General features: G+C 36.7%; 2 long non-coding RNA genes and 1 pseudogene across 2 annotated transcripts; all 3 read right to left on the bottom strand.

Moving 5' to 3' along the window:
- Positions 1-3,349: 3,349 nt before the first annotated feature.
- Positions 3,350-5,463, bottom strand: LOC126788087 (uncharacterized). Its single transcript, XR_007671332.1, has 3 exons — positions 5,320-5,463; positions 4,910-5,054; positions 3,350-3,496 (listed from the first exon to the last, which is right to left on the bottom strand). It is a non-coding gene; the product is annotated as an uncharacterized LOC126788087 (long non-coding RNA).
- Positions 5,464-15,468: 10,005 nt separating this feature from the next.
- On the bottom strand, positions 15,469-17,932 carry LOC126794714 (CLIP-associated protein-like; annotated as a pseudogene).
- A 20-nt stretch (positions 17,933-17,952) lies between these two features.
- LOC126786094 (uncharacterized) lies at positions 17,953-18,765 on the bottom strand. Its single transcript, XR_007671167.1, has 3 exons — positions 18,726-18,765; positions 18,567-18,634; positions 17,953-18,308 (listed from the first exon to the last, which is right to left on the bottom strand). It is a non-coding gene; the product is annotated as an uncharacterized LOC126786094 (long non-coding RNA).
- Positions 18,766-20,942: the final 2,177 nt, after the last annotated feature.

The raw sequence follows: 20,942 nt of genomic DNA, 5'->3' as shown, positions 1-20,942 counted from the left end.
AATCAGACATTCGACTGTGATAACTTGCTCTTACAGTAGATGGCACTCGTTCAATGAAGACAATGCAATTTCCCTGCACTCCATCAAACAATCTGGTAGTGACAAAGAAAGCCCCATCTTTACTTAGATTAAAACACATGATTCACCCAAGTTTTTCCCGAAACTTATTGTATACACGGGCCGCCCATATACACGGGGCATCTGGACCATCCAAATTTCCGCGTGGACAACGCAGTAGAATTATATGCATTGACGGGCGTCTGTGTTTGGTAGGGTAAAAACGTTAATAGAAATGAAAGAGCAAGGATGGGGTTGTGTAGTCGCGAACTGCAATTGTTCCACCGTAGTTGAGTGTTTTGGGAGAATCCATGTAGAGGTAGAGCGGACGACCGATCTGGGTTGAGATTGCAGCTGCAGTGATCGGATTAAGGATTTGCCTCTACATTGAATGACGATGGAATGAAGTGCAGCGGCCCGACAGGCACGTTTGAGGTTGGGAATCAGTCGGGAATCTGACCAGAAAGAGATGGGTTGTTAATAAAAAAGATCTAAGTGAGCGGAGGCGGTGGATTGGTTGTCCAATTGTTCCATGTCCTTTCCTTTTTTTCCATTCTTATTAATGTTCTTTATTTGGTGCCTCACAACTTTGCTACTGCGGTATCATTCTTTGCTGTGATTTTTCTGTTCTGAAGTGGATTTTCACTTTGGTGTGAGGTTCATGCATTCTGTTTGGAATCTTGGGTAGCAATTAGTACTGGGTTGTTTGAATTTAGGTATTTGAGTAGTTTAAATAAGGGATTGAAGTTGTGGAAATTGGGTAGGTTTTTTTTTTTGATTCGATGGTTTTGATTAGTTTAAGGGTTGTGGCATCAAGATTTTTGAATTTGGTTGTTTGGGAAAACAAGAGTCGGCCTTTGCTTAATTATGGAGGTTTTGTCCGCTATCTACTACTATGAGGCTTTCTTGTTCATGATTTGTAGAATTATGGGTTGAATTGAGACAATTTAATTCTTTCTTCTTCTTTTTTCCCAGCAAAATAGTTTGAATTCTTTGTTTCTGGGTACTGGGTAGTGTACAAAGGGCAGCAGGTCGTGGGGTTGTTCATGCGTGAATTGAGTGTTTTATACAAATGATGTTGTGATCTGATCTTGTCGTAGGAAAGTTGTACTGATATAATGCATACGAGCTTTTTTTGTTTTTTTGTAGAAGACATACGGGCAATCTGACAGAAGGAAATAAAGATGTGACGTGCAGGTGGACAATGATCAGAGGTGTAAGCGTCGACCAAGTTACCGAGTGGCAAGAGAAGTACTGGGAAGCTTCAGTTGAGTTAGGCCACAAGAAGCTTGGTTCATAGAAATTGGGACGTGATGCACATAGAAAGGTATGGCGTGAACATTGGAAGGAAGCTGTGTGGCAGGTTAGTGTGCTTCACTAAAGTTTTTCTCTTCCATTCAATCTCGTAAAGGACTGCTTCTAAAGCTGCAACTAATGCCTCATGCGTTTATAGTGTTCTTGATATAGATGGAACAATAGTAGTTCATATTCATCTTAAAAGTCTTGTGGATTTTAAGAGAGGTTGAGGAACAAGATTAATGTAACGAGTGATTATGTTAAAAAGTATATAGGCACCTTTTTGGTTGGATCCCTTAAAACTTTTTTGAAACATAGAAATAGAAGACCAGGTATGGTATAGCATGGGTATAAATTTGATCTATATGAGCATCTTGAAAACATTTCTATGTTCTTTATTGTTGTTCAGGATAGTATGCCTGTGAGGCACAAACTGAAAAAAATCATGAGAATCCTGGAAAATATGGTAACAGTGGAGTGCAGCATTATTAATTACTAAGATGATTGGATGCAAGCCTAACACCTGCTGTAACTCTCAGCATTTAGCAATGAAATATCTGTAACATTGTATGACAATGACTAAATTTCCAAACATGTGGTAGCACAATAGAAAAGATGTGTGTGTGTGTGTGTACTCCTGTTTTCATTATTTACTTCATTCATAAGTTAATATGTGGACAATATCACAACTTCTCATATTCTCATTCTTTCTGAATTAATGTCTGGAACCAAGGTGGCATTTTCAAGTGTTTACCATGAAATCTGAGGTCTATTACTTGAGTCAATTTGTTGTCAAATATTGTTCCAACTCCTGACTTTGGCTGTGATAGTAGTTATGGAACTTACCATGATATATATTGAACTCTATTTTTCGAAACCAGGGTAGCATGGTAGTGACTAGTGAGATCTGCTAGGTTCATGTAAGCAAAAAATTCAGCTAGGTCATTGTGTTAAATATCGATGATACTCTGATAGCTTGGAGTCTGCAAAAAATATTTGATTCATGTTGGTAGTTTGATAATTTTTCTTCTCCATGGTTAATGAAGGCCTTCTAACTCAATACTAAACTTTTTGACAGAGCTTTGCTTAGATGGGTGAGATATTGTTCTCATGTGGAGGTAATATAAGGGCATTGATTGCAACTTTGAGTGTTATCGGAGATGACATTGCGAGGTTTGAAGGCAGCAGGGATGAAGTAAGCGGCGGTTGATGACGGGCTTGCTTTGATTTTTTTTTTTTGGTAAAGCATGTTTATATGTTGTGCACTTGTAAATCGGATATGAATATCTTTACTCGTGTTATTTCACTTTATGCAGCATCTCTTAGGACATAGTGCTGTTTTGCTTTAGAAATCTCAAGAACAATAATGAGATAAGAGAAGCATATGACAGTTCTTCCTTTGAAGTACAGCAAGTTTTCACTGCTACGTTTGCTCATTGTTGTTTATGTATTTAGGGAAGTGCCGGACAGTTATGTCATCTTTTGCAAGAGGCAATGGAAGAGCGAAAGAGGATACTCTTAAATCTTGTAAGGATGATCATGTTAGGGCAAGAAAAAGTCGCTATAGGAGAATAGGAGTAAGTTGTATAAGCGGTTTCTGTCTCTATGCAATTATAAACCCTCGCATTTTTGTAACCTTTGTATAAGTGGCCGCCATCTCCATGTAACGACGACACAGTTCACAGTCATAAAATTGCACCAAAGGCTAGCTATCAAATAAACTTTGCTTCGCACAGATCACCTAAACACATCCAACAGTACTTCCACCTCGCTTGGTGATCAGGAGAACCAAAAAAGAACCTAAAATACTTTTGATTACAACTTTGGCGTAAACAAAAACTTGCAATCTACTTAAGGAGCTAGCCAGAGAGTAGAAACATGATACTGCATACAATTCAACATGATCAAAAGCAGTTCCTAATTAAGTTCTTGTGCCCATCCAGACCTCTTTGACAAATCATTCTTCTCTAGGGATGTGACCATCTTCTCAAGTTCTCTTTTTTTGAATATGCGGGGATGTGGTATTCTTCACAGGAGATGTGCAGACTTCTTTTGTAGGAAATGTGCTGACCTTCGCATCTCATGTTCTTCTAATTTGACCAACTTTAACATTAGAGCTCTCTTCATGTTTAGATAGTGCTATCTAAAATACATAAGCAAAACAATTAGAAGATAACATGGAATTGAACGAGGCTTGAAATCAGTAAACATATGTAGAAACTTGGAGACTTCATTTTTTTTTTTTGAAATCAGGAGACTTAAAGTTGAGTTTATCATAATATAAAGACTACCTTTTTACATTTATAAAAAGAATTCATAAGACTAGAGTGGAGTTCAAAGAATGAAGCTTAAATCTCAGGAACATAACAAATGACAAAGAACGAATGGACTGCAGCAGTATAACTTGGAACTTGGAGCAATAAATACATAATATGTATATGTATATCATTATATATCATTACAATGACTTAAATTTTGGAGAAAAAGGGTCCATAGCCAGGTAGTCTCCTTTAGATTCTCAAAAATTTCATTTCGTGCAAGAACAAGGGTGGATGTAGCTACTCTATTCAGGACAGAAAGCAAAGATATAATTACGGGAAGAGCACTAAGGCAACACATGAAATTATAGCTCAATAAGTCAACAATAGTTGAATTCATTGACATAAAACAACACAGCAAAAATGAGTCGCAATGAGACTAAAATTTAGTTACTAATTGAAAATAGTATGAGCTCTGTATAACTAAAAATTAGTTGTTTGTTTAACACAGCTAACATCGGTAAAGATACTTTACTGCAAACTTGTAAAAGAGAAGGGAAGAAGAAAAGTTCACTAAACTGTAAAGATATTGATATAAGGAACGCCAAGAGGCTGAGTTTCAAAAGATTATCAAGTATAAATTTAGATATCATTGTGTAAAGGTTGGCTGCTATCCCAAAATATTTGTATAACCACAATTCATGTTTGGGAATAGGTAGAACATCACAGGCAAAGACATAGCTAATTAATCTGGAGAGTAAGAACATCAGCTGTAATGATAGCAAACTCAAGAACCAACCCAATTTCCATATTTTTTTAAAACGAAAACAGATTTCAAATAAGCGCCTTGAACCAACAGACTTTAATAAAATTCCCTGACTAATATTTAGAGGCATAAGATTCTTGTTTTTTAGTCTGGAATAAATTTGATTGTCCACAAGAAAAAGAGCACAAACTAACAAGATTACAAGAAACCTGAGTAGACTGAAAGACACAGCATATAAATGAAACATATGAAGTTTCTTATCAAAATAAAAAACAGAGGAAGGATTGAAAGAATTAAAACTATCACCAATTCAATTTAACTCAACTGAAGGAGTCGGCATCTTTTTTTTTTTAGTTCATGTGTCTACCTATCATACCAATTCACGTCATTCCATACAGAAGCATTGATCAATTCATACCATTTTATTAAGGTACAACCCAAACCATATCACTAAACCATGATTCATTCTAAGCAAATAAGATTTAAAAAGAAGCAGTAACTGAAACCAAATATAAATAAAAGAGTCACTCACACAATGGAATGTGAAACAAGGGCGATAGCAAACAAGCCAGAATAAAGCTTTTCACCTCTACATCCTTTGTGTCCCCTCAAACAGTTGATATGCACTTCAAACCAGCAGCTCCAATAGTTGACAACACCAACAACTACACCAGCACCTCCAATATGCAACAAACACGGAGATAATTAATTGTTTCCATAGATTTAACAAACCGAATAGGAAAATCCCAAATCCATAAAATCGAAAACCCTAGACCTCAAAATATACAAAGGCTGAAAATCCTAACACCAAGCAAGCATCGATTTGAAAAAAAAATGAACAATCCCAAATCCAAATGGCGAACACAAAACCCCCAATTGTGAACCGTAAATCCCAAAAACAAAAAACAAAATTCAAAACCATTGATTCATAAAGACGCTTACCAGGATGGTATAGAGCTAGAGTTGATAACCATTGATTCAGAGGCAGATAATCGCTTTAGATCTCGATTTCCTCTGAGTTTTAGGTACAGATCGTGCGAAAGGGAGGCATGTTATGAGATCTTGGCTATTAAATGAACTTTTTCTCGGTTAATAGGCGACAATATTTTGTCGTCTTAGTTTCCAATTTTCTTTAAGCATCTATAGACGACACAATTTTGTCGTCTTGACCCAATTAAGACCACAAATTACATTATCGCTATTTGTTATGATTTTAAAAAGACTTAAAGCCATTTAAATTATTTAAGAATAAAAAAAGAAACACGTGGCCCAATTCTGAGTATGCATTTGGTTTTTATATGATTCGGCGACTTCAAAAATTCTTTAAAAATAGCTTTAGTGGTTGAAATATTCTGCGAAAATTCATGCATTTTCTCATTGATACGCTCTATCTGCTCGTATGATTTTTTTTGGATAGTGATATTCGGGTAACAAAGTTGTCATTAGGAAGATATTGTTAAGGTTGTTTTTGTTATCTGACTTGGTCTGTGTGGCTCAGTCAAAGCTTGTTAATAAGTTCCTGCAGTTTAGGAACATCCAGTAGAGTTTGAATTGATTAGTAACAGCTCCCATGTTTTTAGAATGTGGTTGTTTTGTTTTGTTATCCTTTTCTTGTAAAGGCTATATAAGCCTAAGTTTGCTTTCAATAAACTTACGAAAGTCATTCAGTATTTCTGTGTTCAAGTGTGAGTGTTTGAGTGCTACAAATTCTAGTATCAGAGCCCCATCACAGGGGCCTGACCAATAGGAGAAAAGAAAAGAGTGAGTGAGAGCCAGAAAAGAAGAGAGTGAGAATGGATACAGAAGGGAGCTCTGTGCCAGTTTCAGTTCCAAAGTTTGATGGCCACTACGGTCATTGGGCCATGACAATGGAAAATTTCATTCGGTCGAAGGAGTGTTGGAATCTCATAGAGCCAGGGATTCCGGAGTTACCACAAGAAGCTGAATCCAGTAGACCAAGATTGTTCTCCTCAGTGGTAGCAGAAAGGACGCAGCAAATAGAAGGGCAGCAGACGCAGACAGAGGAGCAACGTCAGCAACTGGAGGCACAACGTAAGCTGGTGGAGCAGATGAAGCTGAAAGATCTCAAGCTGAAGAATTATATGTTTTTAGCCATAGATCGAACAATTTTGGAGACTATCCTTGTTAAGGATACGTGTAAACAAATCTGGGATTCTATGAAGCTCAAATATCAAGGAACCAGTAAGGTGCAGAGAGCAAAACGACAAGCTCTAAGAAAAGAGTTTGAGGTCTTGCAGATGAAGGCAGGAGAAAGTGTCAGTGAGTACTTTGCTCGTACCTTGTCAATTGCTAATAAAATGAAAAGTCATGGTGAGACAATGGCGCAAGTGGTGATAATTGAGAAAATCTTGCGTTCAATGACATCAAAGTTTGACTATGTTGTTTGTTCTGTGGAAGAATCAAATGATTTGGACACTTTGACAATTGATGAGTTGCAAAGTAGTCTGCTGGTACATGAACAGAGGATGAAGGGACATGAGAAAGAAGAGCAAGTTCTTAAGGTTTCGGTTGAAGACAGGTTTGGAGGAAGAGAAAGAGGACGTGGAGCATTTAGAGGAAGAGGACGAGGTGGAGGCAGACAAAGTTTCAACAAAGCCACAGTGGAGTGTTTTAAGTGTCACAAGCTAGGGCACTTCCAGTATGAATGTCCTAGTTGGGGAAAGAAAGCCAACTATGCCGAGATTGATGAAGAAGATGAGATGCTCCTCATGGCATTTGTTGAAGCTAACAATTCAAAAAGAGAAGAGATTTGGTTCCTTGATTCGGGTTGTAGCAATCATATGTGTGGAAATAAGCAGTGGTTTGCAGTTCTGGATGAGGAGTACAGACATTCAGTAAAGCTTGGTGATAACTCAAGGATGAGAGTGATGGGCAAAGGCAACATAAGGCTTGAATTGAATGGAATGAATCAAGTATTGACTGATGTATACTATGTGCCTGATTTGAAGAATAATTTGATGAGTATAGGCCAACTTCAAGAACGTGGTCTAGCTATTCTTATAAAAAATGGGGAATGCAGACTGTATCATCCAAGGCGAGGTCTGATTATGCAATCCATGATGACTGCTAATCGCATGTTTGTGTTGTTAGCTAGTATTGTACTTGAAGATCCAACATGTTTGCAGACAACTTCAGAAAATATTTCCGAGTTGTGGCATAAGAGGTTTGGGCATTTGAGCTATAAAAGTCTGCGCACATTGCAATACAAAGAAATGGTGAAGGGACTTCCATGTTTCAAGGCTGCAACAAAAACTTGTACTGAGTGCTTGGTGGGCAAGCAACACAGGGAGATTATTCCAAAAAGAAGTCAGTGGAGAGCAAGTCACAAATTGCAGCTTGTACATGCTGATATTTGCGGTCCTATCACACCAGCATCCAACAGTAACAAGAGGTACATTTTGACATTTATCGATGATTTTAGTCGAAAAGTGTGGGTGTATTTTCTGTTGGAAAAGTATGAAGCTTTTGCTACTTTCAAATCTTACAAAAGTCTAGTTGAGAAGGAGTCCAATAGTTTGATATGTTGCCTACGGACTGATAGAGGAGGAGAATTTACTTCTAATGAATTCAACAATTTCTGTAAAGCTAATGGTATTAGCAGGCAATTGACAGCTTCTTATACCCCACAACAGAATGGGGTAGCTGAACGTAAAAACCGAACCATTATGAATATGGTAAGGTGTTTGCTCTATGACAAAGAAATGCCTAAAGAATTCTGGCCAGAAGCTGCAAGGTGGAGTGCTCATGTCATTAATCGAAGTCCTACGTTGGTGACAAAGGACAAGACACCGGAAGAGATGTGGAGTGGAGTGAAGCCTAAAGTAGACTACTTCAGGGTTTTTGGATGCATTGCTCATGTTCATGTGCCGGACCAGAAAAGAAAGAAACTAGATGATAAGAGTTTTCAATGTGTGCTTCTTGGAGTCAGTGAGGAGTCCAAAGCATACCGATTGTTTGATCCAGTTGCAAGGAAAATCATTGTGAGCAGAGATGTAATTTTTGAAGAAGATAAGAATTGGAATTGGGGGAGGACAGTTGAAGAAATGAAGCGAGATGTTTTGACTTGGGGTGATAATGATGAAGATAAGAAGTATGATTCTGAACGTGAAGAAGAAGTTGAAGAGGATAAAGTGTATAAGCTCAAGAAGGCACTCTATGGTCTGAAACAAGCACCGCGTGCTTGGTATAGCAGGATCGAATCATATTTTATCAAAGCGGGTTTTGAAAGGTGCTGTCATGAATACACTCTTTTTGTCAAGAAGGAGGAAGGAGGTAAAAAGTTTTTAATTGTAAGCTTATACGTTGATGATTTGATCTTTACTGGGAATAATGCTTGCATGATTGAGAGCTTTAAGATGTCTATGAAGAAAGAGTTTGAGATGACTGATTTGGGGAGGATGAAGTATTTCCTTGGTGTTGAAGTTATACAAAATTCAGAGGGGATTTATTTGAGTCAGAGAAAATATGCTCGTGAACTACTGGAGAGATTTGGTTTGCAGAATGGGAATTCTGTGAAAAATCCTATTGTTCCTGGTGTCAAGCTATCTAAAGAAGGAGAGGGAGCTGCAGTTGATGCCACTGTGTACAAGCAACTCATTGGAAGCTTAATGTACATCACAGCAACCAGACCGGATTTGATGTTTGTGGTGTGTTTTTTAAGCAGATTTATGGCTAATCCTATTGTTCTTCATATGCAAGCAGCTAAGAGGGTGCTTCGTTACTTGAAAGGAACAGTGAATTTGGGTGTGTTTTACAAAAGAGGAGGAAATGAGAAGCTATTGGGGTACACGGACAGTGATTATGCCGGAGATGCAGATGATAGTAAGAGTACTACAGGCTATGTGTTTATGTTGAGTGATGGAGCAGTGTCCTGGGCTTCAAAGAAACAACCTGTGGTGACATTGTCTACTACAGAGGCAGAATACGTTGCAGCTGCAGCATGTGCATGCCAATGTGTTTGGATGAGAGCAGTATTGGAAAAGATTGGTCATATACAAGGTCAGTGCACTACTATTCTGTGTGATAATAGTTCCACTATAAAATTGTCCAAGAATCCAATTATGCATGGAAGATGTAAGCACATAGCAGTAAGGTTTCATTTTTTGAGGGATCTTGCAAATGATGGAGTAGTGGAGTTGGTTCATTGTGGTTCAAGTGATCAAGTTGCAGATATACTAACCATGCCTTTAAAGCTTGATGCTTTCTTGAAGCTTCGAAGTGAGCTTGGTGTTTGTGAAGTACCTGGTATAAACTGAAGTATATATACTTCAGTTTAGGGGAGGATATGTTAAGGTTGTTTTTGTTATCTGACTTGGTCTGTGTGGCTCAGTCAAAGCTTGTTAATAAGTTCTTGCAGTTTAGGAACATCCAGTAGAGTTTGAATTGATTAGTAACAGCTCCCATGTTTTTAGAATGTGGTTGTTTTGTTTTGTTATCCTTTTCTTGTAAAGGCTATATAAGCCTAAGTTTGCTTTCAATAAACTTACGGAAGTCATTCAGTATTTCTGTGTTCAAGTGTGAGTGTTTGAGTGCTACAGATATAGGGCGTAAAGAGAACTATGTGGATCGAGGCCCAAACATTATTGAAATTTCATGAATTTTCTATCAGATCTATAATACACTATAGTGATGATATCCTTCGATCAATTTTTTTAGATTTTATTCTCTTAGTATAGTTAGTTTATAAACAAATACATTCACATATTACCTAATATAAAAGTTGTATAGTGTTACTAGGCACGTAGTTATTCACTTGACTAAAATTCACAAAATACAATTTCGACTGTTAGATGTGATTATCACAATAAACTACGGCTATGGTACGAAATTCAACAATTTTTCGATTTTCGGTCAGGTCTTGATCTATCCGTTCAATCCTAATTAACACATATCTCTCTATAAGCAGCCTTGTGTGCGGATAATTGTTTTTTAAAATTATTATATGATTGGATATAGTGGATTATTCTAAGATTGTTATTATATTTGTAGCTTTTGTTTTTACCTTCATAGCTATTATTTATGATTTTAATAAGATTTAAGACCATTTAACATTACCTAAAAAACAAAGAAGGAACACGTGGCACAATTATGACCGTACGGTTGATTTTTTCAAATTTTATTTAGGCAGTGTAGTTAGTTTGTAAACATACAGATTTCCACACAAAAATATAAAATCAAACTCTAACAATTAGATGTGATCGTCACACTGAAATATGGCTACCGTACGAAATTCACCGACTTTCGTCTTAGTTTGGGTGTTGATCTACTTGGTCAACCCTAATTAACACAATACCTCACTAAAGAAAGCCTTGTGCGCGGTAAAAACTATTTAAATTTTTTTGCATGCGTTAATAGAATAGCTTATCATGAGACCCTGGTAATTTTCGGACAATTTTTTGAATGTCGAAGCTATTTTTAATGATGATAAGAAGACTTCTAATCATTTGAAAATAATTAAAAGTCCAACAAAGAACATGTGGCACATATTTGGCCACCCATTTGTCCACCTCATTTTATTTTTCATTTTTCAATTGATTTCGCACATTTAAAAACTTTTTAAAAATAGCTCAAGTGTCTCAAAGAATATGCCAAAATTACTAAGCGCTGTTAATGACGCGCTCTATCTAGTCATATAAAATTTTACGGACAATTATATTCGGGTTAAACAGCCGCCCTTATGAAGAAATGAGAAATAATGAGTTAAATGTGTGGATCGAGACCCAAACATTAGCGAAAAATTATGAGTTTTCTATCACGGCTAGAGTACACTATGGTGAGGATTTCCTACGGTTGATTTTTTGAATTTTTATTTAGGTAATATAGTTCGTTTGTAAACATACATATTTTCACAAAAGAAAATATAAATGTTATGCTACACTAGTAGGCATGTTGCGATTCAAGTGACTAAAATTCAGAAAATTAAACTCTAACCATTAGATGTGATCGTCACACTGAAATATGGCTACCGTACGAAATTCACCGACTTTCGTCTTAGTTCAGGTGTAGATCTACTTGGTCAACCCTAATTAACACAATACCTCACTAAAGGAAGCCTTGTGCGCGGTAAAAACTATTTAAAATTTTTCACATGCGTCAATAGAACGGCTTATGATGAGACCCTGGTAATTTTCGGACAATTATTTGAATGTCAGAGCTATTTTTAATGATGATAAGAAGACTTTTCGTCATTTGAAAATAATTAAAAGTCCAACAAAGAACACGTGGCACATCTTTGGCCACCCATTTGTCCACCTCATTTTGTGTTTCATTTTTCAATTGATTTTGCACATTTAAAAACTTTTTAAAAATAGCTCAAGTGTCTGAAAAAATATGCCAAAATTACTACGCGCTGTCAGTGACGCGCTCTATCTAGTCATATAAAATTTTACGGACAATTATATTCGGGTTACACAACCGCCCTTAGGAAGAAATGAGAAATAATGAGTTAAATGTGTGGATCGAGACCCAAACATTAGTGAAATATTATGAGTTTTTTTTATCATGGCTATAATACACTATGGCGATGATATCATATGGTTGATTTTTTCAAATTTTATTTAGGCTGTGTAGTTAGTTTTTAAACATACAAATTTTCACAAAACAGAATATAAAGGTTATACTACACTAGTAGCATGTTGCGATTCAAGTGACTAAAATTCAGAATATCAAACTCTACCCATTAGATGTGATCGTCACACTGAAATATGGCTACCGTACGAAATTCACGGACTTTCGTCTTAATTCGGGTGTTGATCTACTTAGTCAACCCTAATTAACACAATACATCCCTAAAGGAAGCCCTGTGCGAAGTAAAAACTATTTAATTTTTTGACATGCGTCAATAAAACGACTTATGATGAGACCCTGGTAATTTTCGGACAATTTTTTGAATGTCAGAGTTATTTTTAATGATGATAAGAAGACTTCTAATCATTTGAAAATAATTAAAAGTCCAACAAAGAACACGTGGCACATATGTGGCCACCCATTTGTCCACCTCATTTTTTGTTTAATTTTCAATTGATTTCGCACCTTTAAAAACTTTTTAAAAATAGCTCAAGTGTCTGAAAAAAATATGCCAAAATTACTACGCGCTTTCAGTGACGCGCTCTATCTAGTCATATAAAATTTTACAAACAATTATATTTGGGTTACACAGCCGCTCTTAGAAAGAAATGAGAAATGGAGAGCTAAATTTGTGGATCGAGATCCTAATATTATTGAAAACTGATGAATTGTCTACCACAACTATAAGACACTATGACGACGTTATCATACGGTCGATTTTTCCATATTTTATTTCGGCTGTAAAGTTAGTTAGTAAACATGTACATTTTAATTAAAAACGTACTTTAAATGTTATAGTTCTGAACTCACAATTCCCTACTTAACCAAGGAGACTATGCGCTATCATTTTGATATTGTGAGAATTTACCTTTAGAAATTTCCTTGTGGTCTAAATATCTAATCGAGCGTGTTCATACCATTTTAAGTATAATATAAATATAACCTCTTACTTTCTTGTATTTTAAGAAAATGAACAATGATATCTTATTATGCATGGAGGTTGGTCTAACATTCGATTCAGATCATAATTATCAAATCAATTAAAAATCATCAATTATATAATATTTTAATTTCATCTTGTCGATATAATAATCATATATAACTATGATCCATCTCCTACTACATTACACGAAACCCCTCTTTTCATACGTGCACCAAGTAAATTATCACAAATCATTCATTATGAAGTCTTCGCCTCTACTATACCCAAAGAGATTCATAGATCTAATCAAAAATGCTTTCCTAAGTAAGCTTGAATCAAATCCAACCAATTCACCCTCATCAATCCGGAGCTCTTGAAAATCCTTAAGTAATCACGTGTTCCACAATATTTCAAAACAACTGCCTATAACTACTACCTACCGTTCTTAACTATTTTCATTCATCGCTAACCACATCGGTTAAGTAATCAATTGGTCTTTAGCCTATTTAAGTAGTACCCGTCAACGATCAACCAGACCCTAGGCATGAATAGTTTAACACCGACCCGACCCACTTTGTTAAACAAGGATAGTAAAAAAGAAAAAGAAAATTGAAGTTAATCATTTGTCAACGGTTCGTATAGATGCACGTGAGTAGCGGCAGACCAGTGAGCAGACTGCATCTGAAGCTGGCATGGTAGTCACACACGTAGCACGTGCGTCTCATAAGCATTTTTTCCCATAAGAATATATTATTTGAAATGTCCCTTGAAGTCCACCAAACGTTGTTTTGGTACCATGCCCGTTCAATAAAAATAGATCCAGCCACCTGAGTGTTATCTTTTTAATTTCGAAATTCTTATTATCTGAAATAAACATCCATCACCAGTTCCTATTAATTATGTAATTAAATCTCGTTATCGTTAAAAACCATGAGCTATATGTTCTAATGTAGAATTGGAACACTTCGCAGAAGATTTAATTGATCGAGATTAGATCTATGAATATTTAGAATTTGATAAATTTGTCTAAATTAATACCACCATATCAACTCTTTTCCTTTATTATATTGCATTTGTTATGCCGTAAGTAGATCATGTGGAATGATGACATGTATGAAGTATTAGTTTTCTTCAAGCAGAAAAATCATTATCCGAAACTGACGAAATTTTTACGGGTTTCCTAATTATATATACATATCACATCTGCTAGTGTCGATCGACCATATTTCAAACTAGAGTTATCGATCGCCGAAATGTTCACTAATTTATCATAACATTTATATAGGTTTTTAATAAAACTATTGCATTATGAAACAACTATATGAAGGAAACTTATCGAGATCAATCGACAACATCCGATGTGATCGATATATATATTTAGTGATCCTATAAAAATTTCATATAATTCGGACCTCGTTTAACCGTCGGAATTTCCGGTAAACCAAAAACACCACTAATATCCCTTAAGGGATGACCCATTACCAATATGTGAATGCTGAAAGTTGTTTACATATTTAAAATCACCTAATTTTTTGTCACCAATCGTATGCGGTCGCAACGAGGAAACTCATTTGGTAAAATCTCGGTCAATGAGGTTTTATTTTGTCAAAACACCTATTTTTTTGTTGACTGTAGGTATGGACAGTCAAACCATGTTCAAAACGGACGAAATGTTTACATGGTCCCTAAATATATATATCGATCACATCTACTGGTGTCGATCGACAATATTTCAAAACCAGAATTTATTTGTGAATTTTTTAAGAATGTTTTATAATAATTCGTTTATTGTTCCAAACTCTTAAATAAGAGTGTTGTGTTTTTTTCTAATACAAGCCCGCAAGATCTGACATGTAAAAGCCCGCAAAGCCCGCTTTAAGTGGGCGGGCTTAAATCTTCTTATTTGTGAAAGTACCCAGCCTAGCTAGGCGAGTCACTTATTTAAATGTACTAAGGCCCAGCCCAGCCCGGCCCGTTGACGATCCATATTCAAGTTACTAATGATGATCATGTACAATTCCAATCAATAATCATAAAAAAGAAAATGGTTAAGAAAAACGATCGCTTTCCTTTGCCGCCAAATCTAGCTAGGAGGGTCTTGGCCTTCTGGGTTCTAGTTGGCAATAGGGAATGCATGGCCGACCCTGTGCCAAAACAAAGTAGGCCCATACATAGGGCCCGAAATAAATAGGGTTTTTTTACTTGTAAATATAAAAATTAACAAAAAATTGATATGTAATTAATTATTAGGTCCAAAACTAACTATTTTTTTCACATATTCTTCAATTATTTATTAAAAGAATTTAATAACTATTACAATTACCAAATTTTGTGGGCTTAAATCTTAATCAAATGTATTGTTTTTTCTATTTTTATATATATAATTTGATATTTGACTCTTGAGGTCATAAATTTGATATATAAATGATAAATTAAATTCATTATAAATGTGAGGGTCTTAAATTTTATTTATTTAATAATAAATATTTATTTTTATTAATAATTTTTTATTTATCATCTATGACTTAATTTCGCACAGCGTCGGCGTTGAGGGAATGACAAATAGCTGTTTTTGGTCTTGATTGATAATACGAGCTGGTGGGTAACTACTTTCTCAAAGGGACCGAGAAGAACAAGTTGTCAGTACACGTTTCGTACGGGGACATCGTCCACGTAATTAAAAGCCATGTGGGCCTTGTCGTCCGCGAATCCTAATAATGAATGGTTCAAACCCAAATTTGTGGTTGTCACGTCCGAAGCCGTACCATGAAGGAAACTAGTCTTCTTCTCTCACGTTTGAAAATATACACGTCATCTGTGAGTAAAATTCAACACCAATGTTGGATCAAAGTGGGAGTATACATGCATAATCCGCCTCCTTCAATTTAGTGTTTTTATCATGGACCAACGGAGCTAACTTTGAAAGCCATAATTTTAGAATCCCACTATTACCAGAGCCTTCAGTATTCACTGAATGCTTGTTAAATGAACCAATAGAAAACTCAATAACAGCTAAGTTAGCCTTTGGTGATCGCTGTTCATCTAGTGAACGGAGCAAAGCTGGTAAGAGGGAATCTACACTGTAAGTCTTGCCAACAATGACCAAAGTTGTTGAGCAAGGCTGCCTAACTACCTCCTTTGGATCAATTAACCGTGAGAAAATATAAGGTAGGATCCTTTCTATGTAACTTTCAAAGGGCTTACGGCAAGAAGGAATAACATCCGCAAGTGTTAAAAGTGTTGCTTGTGCAACTTTATGGTGCGGATCATCCAAGTGTTGGAAAAACAACTACATTACCTTCTCAAAATTCTGAATCACTTCTTGAATTCCTTTTTGGCCTTGCTTCAGCAAAGACCAAAGATAATTAAATGCAGCAACCCTATCTGACCAGTCTGAAGAGGGACTCAGCCCTTCACTCAGAGCATCATTTAGTGATGCTGGACCTTCTACATAATTTGTCATCTCCTGTGAGGGCTGGCTATCATCAAAACTTCTCCTCCTGCCTGCAGACATTCTTCCTGTCACATTCTTTCTTAAGAGGGGCCTTTGAAAATTGGGAATATGATTATTATGTGAATCCCTAAAGTTTCCATCCATGTGAGATGAGTCCAAATAATGCCTGTCAGCTTGATGATTCAGAGTTCACCGAGCTTCCTTGCTTTCATTATTCTCTTCAATAAAACCCCTTTCGTGGATTCTCTCAGAAGCACTCTTCATGGTGTAGGATGAAACTGTTGGCAGTGTTTCAGCTGACAAATGACTGCGATATGATGATTTAGCAGAATCTTTGGAAGCTTGAATTTGCGTGATGATATCAGACAAAACCAGGTCACCATTGCGGTTACTACCTTTGATAGTAGTTGAATATGTAATTAGAGAGTTTGAAAGATGATTAGAAGCTGAGACAGCAACATGAAATGGTGGGTCACGAGATGATGGAGGGTCAACTCCTGCACTAGGGGCAACAAAAAAGAACAATTTAGCCCCTCACAAACGTACCGAAATTTAACAATTTACATACATAGATTATCTAATGGGTTGGCATACTAAAAATCAATAAGTTAAATCAAGGTGAAAAAATAAAAAAATAAAGCAAGATATAAGGTACCTAGATCCAGACTAGATAACCAGAGAGTAGAAGAATTATGTCCGGACAACTCCAGACCTCTAAGCATGCTTTCAATTGCACTGACCTTCTGTTTGCTTGCATGCAACACACTTTCCAGACTACGCTCAGTACCTTTAGCAACTGACTTCACTTGTCAAAGATGAAGTCCTGAAGAGAAAGAAGCCCCAGAGGATAAACTTGAACTTTTATCCATTGCGACAATAGCAGAAGTTCCATATCCATGTAGATTTGAAGATGTAGATGGCTGGGGAGTGAATGAGATGGGTGTACCCCTATCACAAACATAAGGAGAAGCATGTCGCCTATGTATCCCCCCATCATCTTCATTGATTAACTGGTGCAAAATTTTTTTAACATAAAAATAAGAACCTGACTGTAAGATAGAATCACGTCATCCTTAAGATTAAGACCACATACCCTTTGAATAACAGGGTCAAAGAGTGAAAATAATCGTCAGGAACGCTCTGGCCAAGTTTTTGAAAACATTCTATAGCACATTCTTGCAGTTGAACGGACCTGTCAATTTATACACATGAAGGTTCACATATGAAATCTATAACATTTAACCATTCCATCTCAGTCAGAAAATACAATATATGGATTTTTGATATGAATACCTCGCTCATTGCATCTGCAACACAACATCTTATTCGATCTTCATATAAATCTGCTGATCTCTGTATTTTAGGTTCATCAGCCCAATACTCTAATATCAACAATGCATAGTCACATCACCTACAATACAAGACATATTAGTGACTCAAATAGAAAAAAAGTCTGACAAGCGGCCACATATAAACTGGAGTCATATATATACCTTGCTCGAAGTATTGCATTACGGTCATTCTTAGCACAATCAGCAATACGAGGAAGCAATACGAGGAAGCACCCGAGCAATTTTACAGTTACGTAACATCTGGAAAGCAGAAAGATACTTTTCATAAATGAATATTATGTAAAACAAAAAAGAGAAAAAAGAAAAGAGAGAGAGGTAAAGGTAGCAGGAAAAAGGGTCAATAGAATTGAAATTATCGTTTTTATGCAGTTATCTACAGACTCTGCAATTACAAGTACATCTATCACAACCAGCTTGAAAAGGACCTGGTTACATATGATAAAATTAGAGTACCACCTTTTCACTTGATGATTTTAATTTTTTTTACTTCCTATTTGGTGACCAGATCAGGATTGTTATTGGTAAGATAATATCAACATACTGGAATGAAAATCTCTGCATATGCCTCAAAATCTCCCAATAGCTCCTTCGACAAAAAGCATAACAGATGGCAAGCCTAGAAACAAATTAAACTAGTGATAAGAATCCATTATCCTATAGGAATAAAAAACAAAATATCAGAGCAAATGGACCACAAGAAATAGTGCCTTTGGTAGTCAAATCACTGTTTTTACATTAAGAGCACTATAAACGCATATAACTTCTATTAAAAATTAAATTCTTTACTATTCTTTCTTTTCACTTGGATTGATAGAAATTTTCTTGACCAAATAATAGTCATAAACCAGTTGAATCTTTAACTGCAATAACTGACCTTCAACTTTATATTCAGGGATCTCAGACACAATGCACAAACACAAAGACATGAAGTTAAACCCTAATCTGACACAATATCCAAAAAATCAAAATCAGATAAACCCAGAATCAATTGCAGCAGATCAAACCCAATAGCAAGAAATTAAAACCCATGTACCTGATTGATTCAAAGACCAAATTTGTCCCTGCTAAAAAGCTTTTCCAATAAGTTTTGTCTGCTTCAATGAAGGTTGAGTGAATCATGGATGAAGAAAAAGGAGGAGCTTTTGCTCAATACCCACATTTCAAAGACAAAACTGTCTCACTTTGTTTTGCTCTTTCAGTTTGTAAAGTCTGGATTTTTTTGGGCTGTCTTTGAAAAATATTTATCTAAATCTGCAATTGTATCAAATGATTCAAGGCAAGACACGTTTCTTTCCAACTTAAATGCAATACGACATCAATCCACCAACTTCCCAAATCATTCAGCACGAGTCTTATAACATGTTCCAGAAAACATGTTTCTGGCTTACAACATGTTTTACAAAATTGTTCTTCCCAATTTAATGTTTCTCTAACACAAATCTATGGCATAATCAACACTAGAGCCCACAGTCGGTATTTAACATGAATCGAACAAACATATGATACAAAAAACAAACGCGATCCCGATTGCAATTGCTATATTATCATCAATCATCACATTATCAATTCTAAAGCTGAAAAAAGGCAAGCAAACCCATATCAATAAGCAAATAAGTCTAATAAAGATATTCAGAAAGCCAAATTCCGATTGCTAACAAACATGAATCCATCATATTATAGAAACAAGCACCAACCTTAAGCCAAAGGATCCAGACCTCACCCCACCATGTACCCACAAACCCTTCCCCACTCTTCCTCCCGCAACCGCAGCCATCGCCTTTTTGTTGGAACTAATCATCCAACATCATCTTCGCCACCATGGTACCGGCATAACCACTGACACCACCCTCCGCCAATCCCTACCTCAACTTATTCCTCATCCTAGCCGAGATTCCCAGCTCTTCCGGTTACGAATACGGCGTCCTCGATAGGGAGCACGGCCAAAGAAGTGCATGTCGCCTCCACGCCACCACCACCCTGGTTCGATCATCTCGCCAAAGGGAGCGAACGCCCTTTCGCCAAAATCTCATAGGCTTGGTAGAGGGAAGAAATTTGGGTTGATGGGAGTTTGGGTGTCGGGGGATTCCTCAGATTTATCTCCACTTGGTAAAAGCAAAATTAACCCAGTTTGACCCGTAGAGACACACTGGCCAATCAAAACTACAATCCAACATCCATTTTTAGGACTAATTCGTACATTTCAAGCTCTCCGATATCTTATAATTTCAACAAACTGGGTAAGATTCTTGCAGCGCCATTTCTGTGGACTTACTGCCTTCGACATCGATTGTGGATGAGTTCCATTCTGGATCGGGATTCAATAGTTGCAGACTTGATGGAGGAGAGAGCTAAATGAGAGCTTATTCCATGCATGTAACAAAATAATAATCATAGGCGTAACTATCCACTAACGGAAGACTTTCTTCCGTTTGGCTCAATTTCAACGGACACGTCAGATTTTTTGAACCGTGTATATGGGCGGCCCGTATATGGAATAGGCTCTCCAAGTTTTCCACATTCTAAATCAATTGCATCCCCGGATATGAACTCGTCCACCCTGCCCTAATGAACACTCACCCTCGATCACCACAAGACTCCACCAAATGCTTCAACTCACCGAAACCACACGGCAATGGAGGATTTGTGATCACTCTGCTAATCACTCCCCATATTTGTTTATTGTTTTAAAAGGATTTGAAACGCAGCCTAGTTGGGAGGCTCGGCCTCACGCCTAGAACCCAACTAGGAGGCTCGGCCTCACTCCCTTCCAAACCAAATTTTATCCCTGTATCTTACCCAGTCTATTCCCATACAGCGTGAATAATAACACAGATTATAATACTTTCCTTTAAATGAACAACACGTTTATTGTTGCCTCGTTAAAACTCTGTCGAAGTATAATGCGTTCACTATATAGATGTTTGTAGACCACCACAATCTCCTTGAAGTATAAACTTTTGTGTAATTTAGATCAACCCTCGTGTGATTTGAACAACATGAGTGTGTGCCTTGCAACAAGTCTTCAACTACTTTCATTCAAGCAAGCTTAGAGGCAGAGAAAAGAAAGGACCGGTTTCTATTCATTTACTGCATAAACTTACCCCCGCACAAAAAGTTATCTCAAAAGCCGCTAAACCGATATGCGAAGTAGAGATCTTCCCAAAAAGAGTAGAAATCTGTATCTTGCAAAATATTGATATCAAGTTTGAACATGCTGTCAGTTTCAGCGAGTCAAGACCTGCTACTCGAT

This window comes from Argentina anserina, chromosome 1 (assembly GCF_933775445.1).
Source record: "Argentina anserina chromosome 1, drPotAnse1.1, whole genome shotgun sequence".
Classification (NCBI taxonomy): domain Eukaryota; kingdom Viridiplantae; phylum Streptophyta; class Magnoliopsida; order Rosales; family Rosaceae; genus Argentina; species Argentina anserina.
The sequence above is the reverse complement of the archived record's forward strand: the minus strand, read 5'-3'. Positions and strand labels throughout refer to the sequence as shown.